At 45.4% G+C, this 12,662-nt stretch overlaps 1 protein-coding gene across 1 annotated transcript in view; it reads left to right on the top strand.

The window, feature by feature from the left end:
* IFT43 (intraflagellar transport 43) overlaps positions 1-12,662 on the top strand; it is an 87,907-nt gene that overhangs the window by 19,311 nt on the left and 55,934 nt on the right. The window lies entirely within an intron of this gene.

The following is a 12,662-nucleotide window of genomic DNA, read 5'->3' as shown; positions in this document are numbered from 1 at the left end:
CCAGGACGTGGTCTTTACTCCTAAGGTGTAGTTTTTCTGGGATTTCAGTGGAAAATCCAAGGTGTGTATCAAGTACCTTTAACCTGGAACTCATATTCCAATCTATGTCTTGCCTGCAGTGGGCAGCAGCTGAAATTTTACCTCCACTCTTTTTTATTTTTAGCCCTTCAGCAATTGCTTTTCACTGAGTTTCTTGGAGTCTCCTCCATGACCAAAGGATTTTAGGGGAGTTTATACGCAGATTTGGGGCTAACTCCTTCCCAGGATTTCTCCCTGTCTATCTTTAGTGACTCTGGCAGCCCCAAATTTGTCCTCAAACCAATAAAACTGCAGCTTCCTGCTTGAATTCTAGCTGCTCAGTTGCTGCCCAGACTGGAGAGTGCACTCAAAGGGAAAATCCATTTAAACATGGATTTTTACCCAGTGCAGTTCTTGTCTTTCAAGGATCAGATCCCTCCAGTTTCCCTACTGCTTTTGTTTGCCCACTAGTGCCTTCAGATAGTTGTTTTCTATATTTTGTCCAGAGTTTATACTTGGTATCTGTGTGAAGGTGAGTTGAATACAAACTGCTCCCCCATTACTGGATCCAGAAGCTGTCAGTTGCTTTTGGATTGTTTCAGACTACACTGTGGTTTTTTTTTTCCAGTGGTACTGTTGGCAAGAAACGAATGAGAGTGGTTGGTGCAGAAACAACAAACACTTTCTCTTGGAATAACTGACGGGCATTCAGGTGCCTTAGCTATTGAGACAGGAAGTGTTCTAACATCCCTGGTGATTTGGGAGTAATGATCAGAAACATGGGTATGCAAGAGGCCCAGAGACATGGGATTCAGTCCCTATGATGTAAGAGCTAATCCTTGCAGGTGCTGTGCTGAACACTCTGTAAAGGTAGTCGAGAAAGAACTCTGAAGTTATAGATACAGAGAACAAACAGGTGTTTGCCTGAGGGGAGGGGGCGGGGGAGGAAATAAATAGGTGAGGGAGATTAAAAGGTACCAACTTCCAGCTGCAGAATAAATGAGTCACGGGGATGAAATGTACAGTGTGGAGGGATATAGTAGTAACTGTGTAATATCTTTGTATGGTGACAAGACTCATCGTGGTGATCATTTGGAAAAGTATAGAAATATCGAATCACTGTGTTGTGTAACAGGAACTAACATAGGTCAATTATACTTCAAAAACAAGCAGACTCATGGAAAAAGAGATGAGGTTTGTGATTACCAGAGGTGGGAGTGGGCGTGGGAGTGGGGGGAGGGGGAGTTGGACAAAGGCAGTCAGAAGATATAAACTTTCAGTTATAAGATAAATAAGTTCTAGGGGTTTAATGTACAACATGATAAATACTATGAACCCTGCTGTATGATATATATGAAAGTTGTTAAGAAAGTAAATCCTAAGAGGTCTCATCACAAGAAAAAATTTTTTTCTATCTCTTTAATTCTGCATCTATATGAGATGATAGATATTCATTAAACATACTGTAATAATAACTTCATGATGTGTGTACATCAGATCATTATGCTGTACCCCTTCAACTTATACAGTGCTGTACGTCAGCTGAGTAGGAAGATTTACGGGTTACGTGTACCCAGGCCATGCCTTTTGCACCAGGCCATTGTCACCTGGGAGCAGTCGAGCGGATGGCCTTACGCCTTTCTTGTTTGTGAAAGGGTGGGAAGAGAGCCTGAGAAATCAACCTTGGGCTTGGACTGAAAAGCTGAAGAAGAGAGAGAGCATAGCACGTCTTAACACTGGTCTAGGAGGATGTTTTTTTCCAAAATGAGAGAACCAAGAACAATGTAGCACGTTTTTCATAAACTAAATTTATTCACCATCAAGGACCATTCTTTATTCTGGTTTGTGTCCTTCCTAATTTGGGGAGCTTGAACAGATCCCTTCTTTAATGAAATAGTGGTGAGAGGAAATAGTGTTGTTTTTTTTAAAGATTCTTAACAAAATTAAAAGCTGTGAACTCGATACTGCCAACCACATCCCACCCCCACCCCCACAAACAAAGTTTGTTTTTCGAAATACTGGCTGTCCATGAAATCTGGAAGTCTAGGAAACACAGTTCTAGAAGGTTAAAACAATACTTTAGGGTTGCTGGGCTCCCTTGAAATCTTGTGAGGGGAGGTAGTGAGGTGTGTGCTAATTTGCCAGCCATGACTTGGTCTCGCCCAGAGCACCTTCCCTCGCCTCCAGGGCCACCGCAGGGTAAAGAACTGCAGTGCGAGGCCTGTGTTGTCCGTGGTCTCACAGCAGTGAACAGAGTAGGGATTTGGACGGGCATTCCTCTCTGCATCCCACAGGATGGGGAATATTCCCAAATGTTCCCACGTACCCTATCATAAAGAGACCCAAATCCCATATTTCAATACACAGTCCTCAAACTGCCCACTTCAAATGACGCAAGGGTTAATATTTTTCCACGCTCCCTCCACTTCTTTTCTATCAAAGCCCTTGAGGGATTGTGAGAGATCAGGTTTCCTAAAGCAGCGAGGTTACAGCTTGCTTCTCTGCTCTCCTTCTGTTCCAGGTTATCCCAGTCTGGATTGGGTTGAGGTAGCAAGTCTAGGCTCTGCTTATCCGAAGTCACAGGTGCCGGGAGGGCTCGCTTCCTGGAGTGCTGGGAACTCACATCCTCCACACTGTGCGTCCTTCCGGTTACACACATGCACATGGGTTTTAACAAACTGAAAGGAGTTATGAGAATGACAAAAACTATAGGTTTTGATTTATGATGCAAGTTGAAAGGAATGTTTATTTTGGCTGAACCGAAGAAAGTCTGGGGGAACAGGGTATTTCTTTATAAGTGTGTGGAAGGTATAGACCCAAGAAAGCTGATTTCGGATGACCCAGAGGGATGTAATTGAGCTTAAGAGGATGCCACCCAAGGTAAGAACATCCAGGATGAATTTTAAGAATGATTTTGGGGGCTGAAATCTGTTCTCTTTGGATCAGCCTCTTTAACAAATGGCTGGCAGCCCTATCCCATGAGTCATTTGAAGTGGGCAGTTTGATGACTGTATTGAGATATGGGATTTGGGTCTTTTTATGATAGGGTATGTGGGAATACTGGGGGGAGTGTGACACCACGAGAGTAATCGCCAGATACTGTGGTTGCCTGAACATCACATTTATTTCTCAGTGAGCAGAGGGACTGTGACTTCCTCCTCTTGGTTCAGGCAACTTGAAAGAATTTCTCTCTGTTCAGGGAAGCTGGACTAGGTAAGAGCTGGACCCCTGGAATGAAAATTGTGCAAGGCAGTCCCAAATAATATGTTTACCTCCCCCAATCTTCCCGTTGTCTCAACCCTGGGCATTAAGGATTTTTTTCCTCCAAAGGCTGCATTTCATTACTTTTATCATTTCTTATAAATAATATAGTAGCCACTGTCACCAGCACTTATTAAGTGTTTGCTCTGTGCCCAAGATTGTCTCCTGTGTTTACAGTGGGTCTGTAAGAGACTTGTGATCACTCTTATTTTGTGCAGGAGGAAAAGAGGCTTAGTGAAAGTGTGACTAACCCAAGGCTACCTAGCTTAGAAAGTGAGGATTCTAGAATCTGAGCCCAGGACCATCCCTCCTTTCCCTCCTGTCCCTCTCCTCCCTCCCCTCCCCCTTAAACTATAACTTGAAAACTATAGCTTTCCCTCTTTACTTCTTTCTGGCAAACTCCCTCCCCCCTGCCCCCCAGTCACTCATTCTTCAAAGCTACTGCGCTGTTGGTATGTGGAGAGTATCTGTGACATGCAGTAAAGAGACAGCTACTTTCTAAGTACAGAGATTTATATTAAATTCAGCCTAACACAGTTTGGCATAGTGCTCAAGCTGTTAAGGTTTATTTTTGGCATCACTTTTTAATCCTGACTTTACCCTTAACCCTTCCCTCATCTTGCCTCACGAAAGAGGTAAGGGTTAGACCAAGCCTCTTGCTGTTCCTCCTGTCTTACTGAACATATTTATATTATCAGTACATATAGATTTGGTTCCAGGACACCTCCTCTGACTCCCCGCCATGGATATCAAAATCGGTGGATGTCAAGTCCCACAGTCCACCCTCCGTATCCATGGTTCCTCATGGATTCCACCAACCACGGATCGTGTTGTACTGTATTTCCTGAAAAAAATCTGCATATCAGTGGACCCGCATAGTTCAAACCTGTGTAGTTCAACGGTCAACTGTACTTTGTGCCCAGAAGATACATGAAGGAGGTGGTCCTTTTGGTTTGGTCTTCCCAGGTCTTAATCTTGTCATTGATCTAGTCTCTCTTGTTCTTGGGCACTTTGTTCCAGTCCAGACAGATTCTTTTCTGTAGCCACTGTGTCCTTTCACTCCTGTTCTAGCTGGCATGAACCTAGCATCTGGGAAATCATGTATCGTCTGGTTCAGTGCCAAGCTTTGGTGTCAGAAACCAAATTGGATTTGAATCCTTGCTTCATTTCTTACTGCTAGGATGATTTTAAATTAATCTCTCAGCTTCAGTTTCCTCGTGGGTAAACTTGTTGCACAGTAGTGGACAGTTCACAGGGTCTCGGGGATTCTGCAAAGTAATCCTTCTAAAGCTTTGGCATAGAGTAAACCCTCAGTAGATGTTGGCTGGTATTATAATTATGAGCTATCAATTAGTTAATGTATTCTTTCTCATTGGCTAGGTTGGCTTATTCACCACTGATCAAATCTGTGTGCTTACGTATTCTCATTTCTCCCTGTAACCTTTTCTTCTCTGTTTTTTGTCCCCACCCGCTTCATACAAGTTCAGATTGAATATAAACATTTCATGTCATCGTTTACATCTTTTTGCCTAGATACCCTCTCCCTGAATTGAAAAATACAATTCGTAGACTCAGAGAATCACAGAATTGTAGAATTGGGAGGAATCACTTCTACTATGAGTTAAAATCTAGGATCATGAAACTAGTTAGTGGCAGAGTCAGGACTAGAGCCCAGACTAGAAGCAGTCTGGTCTAGTGTTCTTTCTACCACATTTTTTTCCTTACCCAAATTTCACATATGCATATATGCACAATTAAAACACAATCCACAGCAAATTGGGGGTGGGGTGAGAGGTGCGGGGAGGCACTTTTATTTAGAAACTCATTCTCCCGTCATGTCTAGTCCTGGCAGGGATCTGACCTTACCTTTTGGGTGTAGAGTTGTTTTCTGGCCCTCAGGGTACTGGTGTTCGGAGTTCCCAGCCACAGAGTGGAGAAGGTCTCTGTTCCTGTTCAGCACAGGTCTTCATTGAGCAGATACACCTACGAACAACCCTCGTACTGGTGCTCTCCTCTTCCCCACCCCTGTCTTTTTTCTCTTTTGTTAATCTGAACTTCATGCATCTAGTTTTTCTTTTTTACCTTTAGCTTTTCATTAAAATTTGAAACATCCAGAAAAGTAGAAACAATAGTACAATGAACAACATACACCCACCACCTAGGTTCAATTGTTTTCAACATTTTGCTGTATTTGCTTGAATGATAATTTTTTAACTATTTTAAAATATGTATTTACATGTTTTATATATAACTTTTTGCTGAGTTATTTCAAAGCAAACATCATGAAATGTCACTTAAATTCTTCAGCATATATCTCTGAGAAATAGGGACATTTTCCTAGAAATCCACAACTCCACACCTAACAGTATTAGCAATTCCCTAATACCATCTATTACCCAGGCCATATTCATTTCCCTCCGTTGTCTCCAGAATATCTTTTATAGCTGACTGTTTTCAAACCAGGATCCAATCAAGAACCACTCTACTAAGTTTCTCTCTCTTAAGTCTCTTTTAAAAAATTTGGAATAGTCTCCACCCCAGCCCCCTTTTTAATGGTATTAACTTTTTGAAGAGTTTGGGCCAGTTATTCTCAGAGTTTCCCTTGTGCTGGCTTTTCTGATTCTTTTTTCCTTGTGTCACTGAACTTCCTCCTCTTTCACCTGATCTGCAGTAAGCCGGAAGTCAGATTGGAAGGCTTGCTTACATTCCAGCTGAATGCTTGGGGCAGTATCTTTTCCTGGGTGGCACTGTATGCCTCAGGTGGTAGCACATCACGTCCCCATTGTTGACGTGCTAAGTGTGATCACTGAGTTAGGGTGCTGACAGATATCTCTGTTGTCAAGGAACATTTTCTCCCTCGCACCTGGCACATAATGTGTGGGGCGATTCTTTGGCATCAAGAGAATGTCCAGTTCCCTGTCAATCAGTCTTTCACCTAATGGCTTTAGCATCTATTGATGATCAGGTTTCTGTCTTATACTAAAATAGAGTTCGCATCTTGCTATGTCCATTTCAGCTTGAAAGAGCTACATTTATTCATAAGGGTTCAGTTATAAGCTTGCATGCTCCATTACCTGCCATGACCTTAAACCCGTGAGGGGAAGACTCAGGTCTGTGACGAATTAGTTGTCAGACCCAGGTTGAGGCTGGAGGAAGAAATTGGCAGAGATGGAACTGTGCCTGGTGGACAGATTTGAGGAATAAATGCAGCCCCTGCAGTGTGCGCACCTATTAATAAATGTTAGTCTTCTCTCTCCTCAAGCACATAAGAGCAGCTTTCCTGGGTCTTCCGTCAGGTTGCTGGAGGAAGGAAAGGAAGTTTGTTTTTAGCCAGAAATCAAGGGTTGGACATGGGAGGTGGGAGGTGGGAGGTGTGCAGTGGCTCTTGCTTAACTGAATGCCTTTTCTTTGGGGAATTCATGCGTGTGTTTGGACTGACTTTTTGAAACAGGCTGCCGTTTGGATTTTGGACTGATTCACATTGTGGGGTTTCTCCAGGACTTCTGAGAGTGTGTGAGAAGTTTCTAAACTCGAAAGGCTCCTTTTTTGGCACTGCAGTATCTTTTCTATTTCGGCATCTTAAGAATCTGGGGGAACCATATAAAGATCAGAAACAAGTCTAGCCCTAAAGGCTCCCTGTGACTTGGTAATTCCAGTTAGTTGAATCCTGGCCCATTCGGATGAGACCATATAAAGTGGCCGTTTCCTGAATTTCCTGCTCTCTGCCTCTCATCGGCTCCTTTTTGTAGAAAGCTGGTATTTCAGGACCGCAACCACCAGTCACGTGCTTCCACCCCTTTACTCGCAGTCATTTCTGCCCCTGTTTATTTTTGGAGAGAGCACATTTTTGCTTCTCTCCAGGAGCTATGCGGGGTCCTGCCCCCTCCGTCCATCAGGCGGCAGCCCCGGCGGGCTGTGCTGCTTTCCCACACTCGGAGACGTGACTCCAGCTTTTAAGAGAGAACACGAGGGATGCACTGCTTAAGGGCTACCGTCACCCGCTCCTATTTCTGTCCCTCGTGGGGTTGCACATTTTAAGACTCTTTCTTTTTCAAAAACAAGTTTGGGTAATGTTACCTGGCGGTAAATCTGCCAAAATTGGAAATCGTTTTCCCAGCAGATGTCTTGGGGCCATGCCTTATTTAAAGGATAAGCCAGGACTTTTGAATTCTAGGTCTAGGTCCTCTCTTCTTTCTGGCTTTTAAGATCATTCGAGCTCTACTCTCTCTCACCCATCTGGGTTTGTTTGTTTGTTTGTTTGTTTTTCCCTCCTTCCTAACACAGGGATAGGAAACAGATTTCTTCCAGAGTCATACCTCATACAGATGGGTAATGTCTTCCCAGGTGCTTGGTCAAGGAGGATTGTGGAGTTGGTGGGCTCGGTGAAAAAAAAAGCCACAGCTGTCTTAGACTAAGTTTCTAGTTTCAAGGATGGAGCAAGAGTAAATTCCTTTTTCTTTAAATGCCCAGGTCATTACACAGAGAACCCAGACGCACAAGATTTGAGAAATAATAACTCACACATTCATGTCTCCTCTTGTCCTACCCACACCTGGTGGGCAGGAGAGGGAAGGACCCCTGGCCCAAATGGTGGGGTCCGTAATGAAGGGTGACAACTTCTCAGCACTTTCTGTGAGGACTGGGCTCTGACAGTGAGCTGGGGAGGGCATTCAGGCTCCCAGAGCCGCCCAGCATCTGATCTGTCACCACAGGCAGGGAGAGCACAGCAATTCTGGCAGCTGATTCTAAAAGGAGCAACAGCAGGGTCTTGGTCTAGAGTGTGTCCTGTGTTTCACGTCGTCGTGGGGGGAGGGCCGCGGCGCTCTTTCTGAAACTGTGCTAACAGGTGTCTCGATGACGTCGTCATAGCTCTTAGGGAGAGCAGCCAGATATTCAGGGGCTGGACTGTCCATGCAAAAGAACCCACCAGACCTTTGAAATTGTATTGTGAAAAACCAGTCACCCGCTTACGTTTCAAAGATCATTTGCACCTAATTTTAAACTACTCCATTGTGATCAAGTTGCATCAGCTTTCGCTTCCAGCCTGCGTTGTACAGTGATAGGTGCTGAGGACCTTGGACCCTGACCAGTACAGTGATCAGTGAACAGCATTTGCTACAGCCTGAGTGTTATGTGCTATCCTGGTGTCACTGCACCTTGCATCTGGTTTCTTCTGGAATGCTTTTCCTTTACATTTCTGCTTATCTTTCCAATCCAGGGCCTGCCCCACTTATTCCATAAAGCTTCCGTCAACCTCCTCGTCCTCAGCACTTCACACGCTGGTACGATTCTGTGTAGCCTTCAGTCAGGCCTTGCAAACGTATGCACGCTTGTCAGAGCGCTGTCTGAATGATGCCCCAGGAGAGTGTGGCCCAATAAAAACCACCAAAGGTGACGAGAAAACTGCAGAGTTTAGTGGAACTGCCCCAGGGCTGAGGGATTCCTCCTCAGCTTCACCTTTGGACCCTGATGCAGCCTCTCGCTGGAAGGACTGTCAGTTCCTCCATCCCTGATACCTACCTCCCCACTCCAGTGTGGCTTTGGCGTTTTCAGATTAAGCCCAATGTCCATCACATAGATTTCATACAGACCTGATACACCCTGAATTCTGCCTCTTTCCAGCCTCATTGGACCCGGGGTATCATTTGAGGACAGGGATGACGTCTTCTGCTTTTTCTAACTCACCTGATGCGTGTAGGACAGTGCTCAGCTCCCCACATAGGAACAAAGTTGAATTCTGGGGAGAAGCCTTTGTCACTTGGTAATAATGGTTAATTACATCTGTCTCATGGAGACAGGGTATTTGTGTTTTTTGTTTTGGTTTTTTTTTGCGGTACGTGGGCCTCTCACCGCTGTGGCCTCTCCTGTTGCGTAGCACAGGCTCCGGACGCGCAGGCTCAGCAGCCATGGCTCACGGTCCCAGCCGCTCCACGGCATGTGGGATCTTCCCAGACCAGGGCACGAACCCGTGTCCCCTGCATCGGCAGGCAGACTCTCAACCACTGCGCCACCAGGGAAGCCCGGAGACAGGGTATATGTGTGTGCCCGTAACAAGACTCATAGTAGGGAGTATTTATTAAAAAAAAAAAAAACGAAGAATTTCTTATCCTAGGACTCAGAGTATTAAATCATGACCATAAGGATTCCCCATCAGGAGAGACATCTCCCGCCAAACACCCAAGCCCTACCTTGCAGAGAGCTGAGTTCTGCCCGCCCCCCATCTCCTGGCCACCTCAGTGCTCTCTCAGAGGTTGGCCAGGACTCCCAGTGGGGAGCAGGGAAGGCCACTATAACCCTGCCCCATTTGGTGCAGAGAAGTACTTTGTAACTCTTCCTCTCCCAGGTGATCTCAAGGAAGAGCAGCCTATACGGTTTTTACAACATTATGTCAACTCCGGAAGTCTTCAGTTATTAGTGCAAAAGCCCCTTTGATTTGGGGACTAGTTGTTAAATTCTTCGGCTGCGGAGGAGTGACTCTTGTGTGGTGGTCTTTCTGTTTCGAAGCTGCTGTCCTAATTTAGCAGCTGGCACTGTTTCGGAGTGGAAAGAAGATGAGAAAAGAAGTGTCTTTGTGTTACGTCTAGGCCGAAGGGATTCTCACTCATCCTTCCAATAGCTGTGACTTTCTGGGGTTTGTGGTTAAAGAAGAGAAAGCAGATCATTTGGGGGTTTGGAATCTTAGGGAACTTTATTAACCATATGATGCATCAGTAGTCAAAATGACAGCTCAGGCCAGGCTCAGAGGAGTCTTTATTCCCCCTCTTTTCCAAATGGTACAGTATATGTTACTACACGTGGCCTAACCTTTCAAATATTGACATTAGTGATGCTGCTGCTGCTGCTAACAGTAAAGATATAGTACTTGTTATGTGCCAGGCACTGCTCTAAGCATTTACCATATAGTCACTAATTTAATCCCTCAACAGCTCAGTGGTTACTCAAAGGAGTGAGTTTTGACCTAAATTTATGTCACTTATGCTCCTTTTCCACGATGCCTAATCTTTCACAATCTCTCCCCAGTTCAATCCCTGCTCCTCTTGTCCACCACCACCTTTTTTTTTTTTTTTTTTGCTGCGTTGGGTCTTTGTTGCTGTGTGCGGGCTTTCTCTGGTTGCGGCAAGCAGGAGCTACTCTTCGATATGGTTCGCGGGCTTCTCATTGCAGTGGTTTCTCTTGTTGCGGAGCACGGGCTCTAGGCGCGCGGGCTTCAGTAGTTGTGGCTCGTGGGCTCTAGAGCGCAGGCTCGGTAGTTGTGGTGCACGGGCTTAGTTGCTCTGCATCACGTGGGATCTTCCTGGACCAAGAATTGAACCCAAGTCCCCTGCATTGGCAGGCGGATTCTTAACCACCGCGCCACCAGGGAAGTCCCCTCCTGTCCCCCTTGTCACCTACACCCCATGGCAGAAAGCAGAGGTGGGGTCAGGACACACAGGTTGAGGAACCTTGCCAAGGCCACCAGACCCCTTCCCTTCTTCTTGTAGACTATCAGTGGAAAAGTGCCAAATAGGCCTGGGCCTCCTGACACCATGGCAACACGGATTTCACGTGGGTTTATTCTGTCCAACACCCAGAGCAAAGAGCAGACAACAGGGGATCCCAGCTCTGAGAAGCTAGTTCCAGGGCCACACACTCAGATGCCACAGGGGCTAGGCAGGGCACCTGGGTGAGTGAAGTGGGACTGGGGGTTAGACACAGGCATACCTGCAGTGTGCACACTGACGTGGTAAGAAAAGATCTCACTTCCACCCAAGAAATATGCTTGTTCCCATTTTTGTCAAAACATCTGACATAGCTTTCATTTTCCCACTTCCAGTAGGCCTAGGAAGCGAGAGAGAATTCTGTACTGGAAGAGAAACAACAGCACAACCGCCATCGTAATAGATGTCAACTGGCACCTGACTTCAGCAGGAAGGAGAGAGACAGAGCGGGTGGGGGCCGTGGCGAGCTAGAATGCACGTGTCCAGTCACCAGAGGGCGGCTGCTTCTCAGCCCCAGCATTGCTAGAGTTTCCAGTTTTCCGAGAGAAGCCGGAGAGTCCTGTTTTGTATGGAAATCTTACAATTTTTAGAATGGTAGTTTAAATTTAAAAACAGACAAAAACCACTGTATGGCCAAACCAAATATGCAGTTCCTAGTTGTGACCTCCAAATTCAGGAATGCACATTGTCACAAGATGGTCCTACCCTTGGGTAAAGGAAAGTGGGATGTTATCTGCAAAAGCATAGGGAAGAAAGCTGTGGGCCAGATTCGTTTAAAACCTCCTGTAGGGGCCCGATATGATTCAGTTCCAATCTCTTTAACATTTGCAATGCCTTCCACATGGTAAGAGCTGAACAAGACAACGTTCTTGGTCTCTGCTTATACACAACTTTGGCTTGTGGTAGTTTGGGCTTATTCTGATTCCAGCTGGTCCTTATAGTTCCAACACTCAGTGCTGTCTGAGCAGCCTAACCTCTGAGCTTCAGTTCCAGATTCCTGGGACAGAGAACTTGATTGGTTGTGACTGGCTCTGACTGGTGCAGCCCTGGTTCAGTCACCTGTGTCTAAGGGAAGAGGGGTCCTGGGATGGAAGGCTTCTCCGTCCAGCCTGGGGACCGGTGATTGTGTGTGGCAGGGATACTAAAAAAGGATGCATGGACTGGGAATTAATGGTGGGGATCTCTTCGTTCATCTTCTTTGGGTTCCCCCCGAGAGAGACAAGCAATAGTGCGTTTTCTACTTCTACATTTTTGTTGTTTCTGAGAGTACAGAACCTCATTACTCAAGTTTGTTTTCTCTAAAGTACTACTTAGGTTTCCCAGGAGCTAAGTTGGATGCAGGCTTTCCAGGACTTGCCTTCTCCTCCATCAGGCCTTTCCAATAGTTTCTGCTTCATCCCGCAGAAAGACTCCGTCTCTAGATGGAACATGTCCTTGGCAGGCTGGGGTGCTACCAGAGAATCAGGAAAGGAAACACATCTTGGTGTAAAATAAAAATATCAAAAGTTAAAAGGTATTTCACCATATTGAGGGAATGTTTTCTTAAAAAGCTGCAAGCTAGGTTTTAAGCAACAGATTGAAAGGGCATTACAGTGATTTTAGCGCAGGAGTCTGCAGAATACTTCCCGCCAAATTTGGCCCACTGCTTGTCTCTGTAAAGTTTTATTGGAACACATTACACCCAGGTGTTTACTTCTTGTCTGTGGTTTGATTGCCCTGGAGCTTCAGAGTTGAGTAGCTGCAACAGAGACTGTGCGGCCCACAAAATCAAAAATAGTTACAAGAATTCCTGCACTTGGGTTTGTGGATGTATCTATTGCAGGTGAATGCTTCCTGCCCAAATAACTTGAGTAGCTTTTTAACCCACCACTTGAGTTTGTGTCTTTGAAGCAAGCCTCTCTCTTA

Source organism: Grampus griseus (assembly GCF_964374135.1).
Source record: "Grampus griseus genome assembly, chromosome: 2".
NCBI lineage: Eukaryota > Metazoa > Chordata > Mammalia > Artiodactyla > Delphinidae > Grampus > Grampus griseus.
The sequence above is the reverse complement of the archived record's forward strand: the minus strand, read 5'-3'. Positions and strand labels throughout refer to the sequence as shown.